This window comes from Pygoscelis adeliae, unplaced genomic scaffold (assembly GCF_000699105.1).
Source record: "Pygoscelis adeliae isolate BGI_AS28 unplaced genomic scaffold, ASM69910v1 Scaffold156, whole genome shotgun sequence".
Taxonomy (NCBI): domain Eukaryota; kingdom Metazoa; phylum Chordata; class Aves; order Sphenisciformes; family Spheniscidae; genus Pygoscelis; species Pygoscelis adeliae.
The window spans coordinates 5,297,635-5,306,351 of record NW_008825016.1 but is presented as its reverse complement, the minus strand read 5'-3'; the positions used below and the strand labels follow the sequence as shown (position 1 = coordinate 5,306,351).

Genomic DNA, 8,717 nt, shown 5'->3' with positions numbered 1-8,717 from the left:
GTCCAGAAGAGGGCCACGAAAATGATCGGGGGGTGGAACACCTCTCCTATGAGGACAGGCTGAGAGAGTTGGGGTTGTTCAGCCTGGAGAAGAGAAGGCTTCGGGGAGACCTTATTGCAGCCCATCAGTACTTAACGGGGGGCTTATAAAAAAGATGGCGGCAAACTTTTTAGCAGGGCCTGTTGCGACAGGACAAGGGGGAATGGCTTTAAACTAAAGGGGGGTAGATTTAGACGAGATATAAGGAAGAAATTTTTTATGCTGAGGGTGGTGAAGCACTGGCACAGGTTGCCCAGAGAGGTGGTGGATGCCCCATCCCTGGAAACATTCCAGGTCAGGTTGGACGGGGCTCTGAGCAACCTGATCTAGTTGAAGATGTCCCTGCCCACGGCAGGGGGGTTGGACTAGATGACCTTTAGAGGTCCCTTCCAACCCAAACTATTCTCTGATTCTATGAATATTGGACTACAAAAGGAGCAAGCGTATCGTCCTACTTTCAGGGAAGAAAATGTCAATATCCATACTACAGTAAGGTCACAAATCTGAATGACTTAAATGCCTCACAGAAAGAATAGTTCTACTGTTAGACTAAGCAACCTCTCATTTGTAACTTGAAAATACACATATAAAATAACTTAATAGTTCAGCTATTGATAGCTTAAACTGAACTGATGAACCAGGTGGGAAGAGTAAGTATGAGGAAGTGTTTCTGAGTAATTCTTAAGTATAATGCATGTCATTACAGAACAACAAGACTTCCAAAAGTATTCTGCAAGGCCAATTAGAGTCAAATATCAGCCCTAAGTTATCCCAAACAACAGTAAGAATTTTGTCATTCATTAATTCCTCAACTGTTAGGCAGCAGGTAGGCAAGAGCTAGGTTTTTCTAGTCATTCTTACATATTTTTGGCATGTTGCTATAGTGACTTAACATGGGCTACAAGTTAAAAATAAAATTGCTACAACAGTTCCAGGTCAAACATCTTGGATAAACTAAAGTCAGGAGAAGGATCAAGGGTTGATACCAAAGTACTTTATCAGTTATGACATGTATCTAGACTAAATAATGAACTCCCTCACTGATTATCCACTAAAAAGCAGGAGAGAATGGATCACCAGTAAACTAGTTCAATACAAGTTATAGAAAAATATAAAAAGAAAGCAGCAATTTAAGAAAAAAAAAAAACCATAAATAGACATTGTCTTAAAAAACAGAACAACAAACACACAAACACACACCCCCAACCCCAACGAAGCCACCAGAACTTCCCCCTACAGTTCCTCCCCGCTCATGAGATGCATTACCCTGGTTTTCTAAGGAAAATTGTGTTCTGAAATTAAATGAGCATAATTCATTCAGCTGCTTCTGCTAACTTTTCAGTATATGCTATGATTTATACCGTGATTATCAGTAAGCTTAATGCTTGGCAAAAAAATTAAAAATCAGAGTATTACATTTTATTTATTTACACCGAGCAACAATGCACAGTTTTTCCATGTAAGCAATGCTGTATTTACTGTGTTTATTCACTTCCTAAAAACTCTTTGGTTTCTGAACAAAATGTTTCGTATCAGTGTTTCAAAAAGATTTAAATGCTATGTTTCCTCTCTGTTGCTCCCTTTGGTTTTGGGGGTTTAGATTAAATACCAAGATCCACACAATGAGAAATCAAGTGGGTTTACTGTCTTTAGTCACCTGATGAGATAATTACAAAATCCAGCAAAGATGTGTACAAAGTCTCTAGAGACTCTCTGGAATGCCATTTCTCCAGAATTGACTCACAAAGACAGCTATACATTGCCACAAGTTCGGGTGGGGGGGTTTCGGTTGATGATGTTGGAATAGGGATTTAACTCAAAATAATAGAAGAAAATCATGGACTTCCCCATTTGTGTGTTTTCCAATCTGCCTCTGACACTAGAGCTTTTAAAAGGCTACCTATGCTTCCAGTTCTGTGGTACAGGGAATATTGATGGCAAGACTGAGAGACAAAGAAACACGTGAAAGTTTCTGGACAGAAACCTTGAAGACTTTCTATCAATCTAATAAAGAAATACAACAGATACATTATTAATAATAAGCAGCAGAGTTTTTTCCTGTAGTGGGGAAGTTTTAAGAAAGATATATAACCTCCTATAGTAACCTTCAATTTCAACACCAACCATAGCAAGACTAGTTAAAGCATAGAAACTTAGTACAGTCTTTTCCATACTGCCCTAACAAGGTATCTGAGGGAGATCTCTAGTTGAAAGACTACAATTCCACGAAAAATTCTGATTATTAAACCTGTCACACTACTAGCGATATGGAACAAAGTTATCTGCTCTTTACACATACAGAGTTGCACTGGCAATTCAACAGCATCGCAGCAAGACTGTTTTTATATTATATTTTATTCAGATTTTCATGTTTTATTCATATCAAGTCCTGCTTCTCTTTTACAAACAAAACTCCCTGCTGTGGGAGTTCTTCAGCAGATTATTTCTTATAAGTCTGTAAAATAACTTCAGTACCTAAGGTGATTAAACATAACTTAATACAGGTATCTGTCAGTAAAATAAAGATTCACACAGTTTATAACTAATAGACACATTTAATTGCTTCCCTCCCCAAAGAACAGCCATTATGACAGCAGCCAGGCTTAAAATACTCAGCTATGTACCTATGTATGTGTACATCCTTCTTCATCAAAAAGTGATTACAGCATGAATCTATTATGCAACAGGACACTCAACATATCTAATGCATGAAATTGATGCAGCTGTTTGTGGGGTAAGGGGAGAAAACAACACTGATCATGACTTGTTTTCCAGAGTCTGATCAGAGTAGTGAATGCAGATAGAGACTGCCACTCCCGCTCAGATTATATCCTTTAAGTAATACACACATACATACACAATTAATGACACTGGTAAGCAGCCATACAGCTGAACGAAGAAATAGCACTTGCGAATCACAAAAAAAAAAAAAAATTAAAAGTCTCTCCTTTGAGCACAGCAATCTATCAATAATTCAAAGATCTATACTCCACCCAGCCATTCAAACTTTCCTACAAACAATGCAGTATTAAAACTGAACTACTTCAAAAGGCAGATGACAGCATTTTAAAGCTGCAGAAAATACAAGTGTAGCACATGCAAAAAATATAGAAGCAATGCACAGGAAGAATTTGGTTGTAAAGAAAGCGAGGAGAAATAGGACAAAAGATAAAGTTTAAAGGAAAAGTTTAAGAGACAGAGACAATTGGCCAATATACTTCCAAGAAGTCAGTATTTCAGAGGAAATGCTGACATTCAGCAAGTCTTTTGCTAAAAAGATGCTTCTAACATTACCTATAATTTTAGGAAGTGAACTGAAATTCACTTTACAGTCCTATACATTTCTTTCAACACATCAGCTATGGGTCTATTGACGTTTCCGGAGGGGAAAAAAAAAGGAAAAAGTCCTGAAAACCTAAGTACCAACTGAAACTGTGTTTCCAAACATTAATGTATCGTGATTATGAGATACCTTGTTTCCTGGAAAGAAGACATTTGGTTATTTCAATTTGTCTGTAAGCAGAATTTCTAAACTATAGGACAATTCTAAAGAAAGCTTATCTAAACCAAACAGTAATCACTTTCTTCCCTGAAAGACTGCCGAGATTAGCAAACTCTCTCCACTATCTCTTCTTCCAGTCAGCTGTCTGTCATCCCAAGACAACAGTTTTGCTTAAATGCAGATGCAAAATTATTATAAAACAATTACACTCTAAACTGTGTTCAATGTTCTATGTGTGGCACCGACCAGCTAACAACTACTGCTGCAAACTACTCAGATACAGATGCTGCCAACACATGCTGAAGAAAAAAACCCAAAACTGCTTTCCTGTAAAGTGTTTAGCAAACACTTAATGTGCTACTGTTGCAAAACTAAGCCTGCAAGAAAAGCTGTAAAACTTGAGAACCTTCTCACATATAGCGTGAGCAGATACTGAGTTTGTCAGTACAGTAATGCTGCTGTATCTTCTCTGTTTTAACTATACAAAAAGTTCTACATCGGTATGAATTATTAGTGGGAGAAAAAAAGCAATTGCATTAATATGATGTCATATACTGATAAACTAAAGTACTAGTCTAGAATGCCATTAGTGTTACTACTCTCTTTTTAGGAGAATCTACACACATTGTAAGCAAAGCTGCTTGTTCCTCTAGAAAACATTGTGTTTGAGAAGTCTAATTTTAGGACCAGCCCAGTTATGAAGTATTTCCAAAAAAATTTAATTTTGCATCAGTCTTCTGCTCTAGTCAACTATCTTAGACTTCTCTGTTCTAAATTCATTACTTCCAGAAGGAAAAATAACAGTGAAAATAAATTATAAAGTGTAACCATAAAAATATTCTGTTCCTGCAAGTTTTTATTTCAAGCATTTTAAGTTTATTCTTAATTAACCATCTTTCCAGTCTCTACACTCCTCTCCTACAAAGGAGAAAACGAACAAACCCACAAAATAAAATCCAAACCACAGACGCTCCCATGCCTTTCCTTACTTAGGAGTTGCCCACAAACTTTGAAGCGCTGCAAAGGAAATGTAACTATTCTTTAATTCTGTTAATATTGCTGGCTTTTGTTGTATTGTCAGTAAACAGATTCATTTTAGGAATGTCTCACTGGACTATCAGCAACTCGGTCGAACAGTCTTCTCAGAACTTTCCCCTCACTGTGAATTTTTGCCTGACTTGTCAACTTACACTTGCTTCTGTTATTAGCATAGGTAAAAAAAACCTGATACCACCTTTTGAATGAACACTATGCCTTCCCCCCACCATGAAAATTTAAGATCTATTCCAATAGTTCAGAGCTTAAAAAAAAAAAAAAAACAACTTAAAAAAACCATGAAAAAACCCCGAAAACACACACACCAATAACAAAACCCCCACCAAGATTAGAGAGATTAAATTAAGGCCATATTACGGCCTTGAGGTAGCAAACTGCTCTCTGAAGACTGAAATACTACTTTCTAGAGCATGCGCACCTCCAGAGGCACTTTGTCACACAAAAATCTTTTTAGGATTCAAAAACAAATAGATGTAGCTTGAATATTTACAGCAATACCATTTGATTCCATTGGAGGCACTAAGAGTTCTTATAACTGACAAGCTTGTATATCAGTCTACGCAGTCTCCAAGATTACCAAGAGGTTTGTGAAAGACAGCTAAGAACAAGAAGGTTTTTGTCAGAAGGATTAAATTCACTGTCCGAAGACAGGCATGCAACCCTGTGTAACTGCTGGAGTCCACAAATAAGGGGGGGAAAAAAAAATCATAGAAATTACTGCATAGGCAGGCAAGCTCTCTGCAAGATCAGGTATCAGTGTAAATGTGAGGTGGATAGCCTGGATAAACACAGAAAGATAGATAATGCAGAACCAATACAGTAGTTATTAGACGCTGTGAGGACACGAGGAAGAAAGAGGTCAGTGATGGCTCTAACTGCAGAGTGCAGAGATCCCCAACTAACCGCAGTGAGTGACTGTAAACACATCGCACCATGGGAAGCTATCTTTAAGCCCTTAGTTGAGAACTGGCTAAAGCACAGGAACAGAGAGCTTTCAAACCTTAGTTCTACCAAAAAAGCAAGCGGAGGTAGATTTTTTTTTTTTTATTATTTTAAATAGAGTTCTTCCACATAACTCAGCAGACCTTGTAATGAATTTCTCAGCAGCAGAGCTGTTTGCAAAAAAACAGTAACTAGGCCTATGCAGCTGCTGATTTTGGAAACTAAGCAAGCCATCTACTCAGTGGATGGTCTCAAAAAAGTGGGAAGAGAGAGAGGGTAGCTCCACCACTGGGAGCCTCCGCAGTCACATTCCATCATAGCACAAATTCACTTCAACATAAATCTTTAACAAGTGCGGAAGGTGGAGGCCTTCTAAGGCCATCACAGGCAGAAGCAAAAGAATCCCCAGCAGACAACAGGCTCCATCAGGTTTAGGGAGGACTTCAGGTATGGGATCGCAGAATGTAAACACGGATGCAGAGTAAGACCACTCACCCCACATTAGCTCTAAGTGCACTATTATGATACAGACATTACATAAACAGAATCCTTCAGCTCCTTCTTAAGCCATAGCTTCCTCAGAAACATAGCAAAACACAAGTGCTGAGAAGGAACATAGCCAAGCAGATCAAACCTTCTGAAGTACAAACTCAGGGAATGTGCAGGCAGGAAGAACCATTAGATCATCGAATCTCAACTCCTTTCTATTATTTACTCATCACATTTCACCTAATTACTTCAGTACCTTGTATTTTACTAGAGCACTTATTCCAGGAAGGTATCAAAAGCTAGGATTTCAAGACATTCACAGCAGAATAACTATACAAATGGTTAAAGATGGCTGTTTGTACCTAGCTTCAGCTTCTTGTTACTAATTTTTACGAGAAAGTTCTCTAATGAATTTTAAAAATCTCTTTAAGGATCTAACTTTTTTTTTCCCCTAAACCCTGTGGAAATAATTGAACATTATAAATCACTTATCAAAGACTAAACTGATAATACTTGTAAAGTCTTCTTCAAAAAAGAGAGCATGTATATACAAAGCAGCCTAACTGCATCAGTACATGAGAGGAGAAGCTGCATGTAGACCACTAACCACACACAAATACCGTACTTCAAACTTACCCTGTGCTGAAAGGAAACTGGAGTTACAAGTCTGAAAACCAGTGACTTGCTAAATAACTTGTCCGATGGTTTCCCTATCACCCAGGGATACGTGCATCACACCTCAACACAAAGGACGCCATACACACCTTCCACGACTGGGATTTCTTCCACAAAGACTTTTTGATTTATCAGTCTCTGTGACCTTTATATCAATAGCTGAGTTGAAGACAAACTAACACACATACTACAGTTGACTGTTTCAAGAGAAGTCTTATGATAGAAGGGTGAGTCTTCAGTGCTAGAGTTCCTCATAACACAAAAATAAAGCACAGGGTAAGGATGGGCTTCCTATCTGTCACATGGATAAAAATATGGGTGATAATAAGTGCGGCAGACAACCCATACCATTTTTTTTTTTTAAAGCAGTTACTTTAAAGAACTCCTCAGATAACCCACAAGTGAACAGACACAGCGGACTACAGGTTGCATGCAGCAGCTTACTATGATTTTGGGCAAAATTTCACCTTTCGTTAGTCACACACATGCAAGAGAGATTTTAGTTACATCAGTAGAATCCCAGTGTACAGGAATAGGTTGAACACTTATTTTAAAAAAATAACAAAAATCAGAGTTCTCTTCCATGTTTTTTTAAACGTACTGCTTGCAAATAAACTTATTACTCCAGTCAGAAGAGAGGAATGTATAGAAATTATGATTTCAAAAAGAAGACTAGATCCAAAGTCAGTAGAAGTGAGCCACCTCTACTCAATACTTACACCGTGATTGATAAACACAGAGTTTTCTGTTTCTATTCTAACACTCTGTTTAAGTTTTATAAGTATCACAGACCTAGATAAGATACTCAATACCAAGAAACAAGCTTAGATTAAGTTTAGATCACAGCTCCTTTCAAATCTACAAAAAAGAGTCATGAAGAAAACAGAGGCCTCCACTACTTCAGTGAAAAGTCTGAAGTGGTCTTAGATAAGAACATGTACCAATTATGTTAGAAAAAGAATTCCAAATGTTAAAAGTGAGAAACAACTTTAAAAGCAGAGCTATAATAGCACCTTAGAATTGTAGGCTGATGTGAGTTGGGGTTGTTCAGCCTAGAGAAGAGAAGGCTCTGGGGAGACCTTAGTGTGGCCTTTCAATACGTGAAGGGGGCTTATAAGAAAGATGGAGAGAGACTTCTTCCCAGGGCCTGCAGTGACAGGACAAGGGGCAACTGTTTTAAACAGAGGGAGGGTAGATTTACGTTGGACATAAGGAAGAATTTTTTTACGATGAGGTTGGTGAGACACTGGAACAGGTTGCCTAAACCAGTTGCTAAAAGAAACGTGTAGTTATATAAAAACACAGTAGGTATTAAGCCATTTAGAAGCACTGGTTTGGGAGAGGTTGGAGAAGAGTAGAAACTTGCCGCATCCTGATAAAATCTCACATCAGAAATTCTTGTCACAGAACTATTACAGATTGACAATTCTGGAAATGGGAAATTTATGGCTTTGCAGAAGACTTACTTAAACATGCAGTAGAGAGGGAAAGGATTTTGGAAAAACAAAAACAAAAAAACCCACCGCAATCAACAGCTTTAAGCATGTTTCTGTGAAGAGGTCCCTACTCAACTTTTCAGTGAAAACAAGGAGATTCCAACTTCTTCCCAACTCTTCTCAAGTTTCTCAGATGAATCACAGAACACTTTGGGTTGGAAGGGACCTTCAAACATCATCTCATCCAACCCCCTGCTATGGGCAGGGACATCTTTCACTAGATCAGGTTGCTCAAAGCCCCATCTAACCTCACCTCGAACACTTCCAACGATGGGGCATCCACAACTTCTCTGGGCAACCTGTTCCTGTGTCTCACCACCCTCACTGTAAAAAAATTCTTCCTTATATCTAGTCTAAATCTACCCTCCTTCTGTTTAAAACAGTTGCCCCTTGTCCTGTCACTGCAGGCCCTGGGAAGAAGTCTCTCTCCATCTTTCTTATAAGCCCCCTTCACGTATTGAAAGGCCACAATAAGGTCTCCCCAGAGCCTTCTCTTCTCTAGGCTGAACAACCCCAAC

The 8,717-nt window shown here is 38.4% G+C and overlaps 1 protein-coding gene across 1 annotated transcript in view; it reads right to left on the bottom strand.

Annotated features, from left to right (window-relative positions):
- TUBGCP3 (tubulin, gamma complex associated protein 3) overlaps positions 1 to 8,717 on the bottom strand; it is a 72,521-nt gene that overhangs the window by 48,540 nt on the left and 15,264 nt on the right. The gene's annotated exons all lie outside the window — the stretch shown is intronic.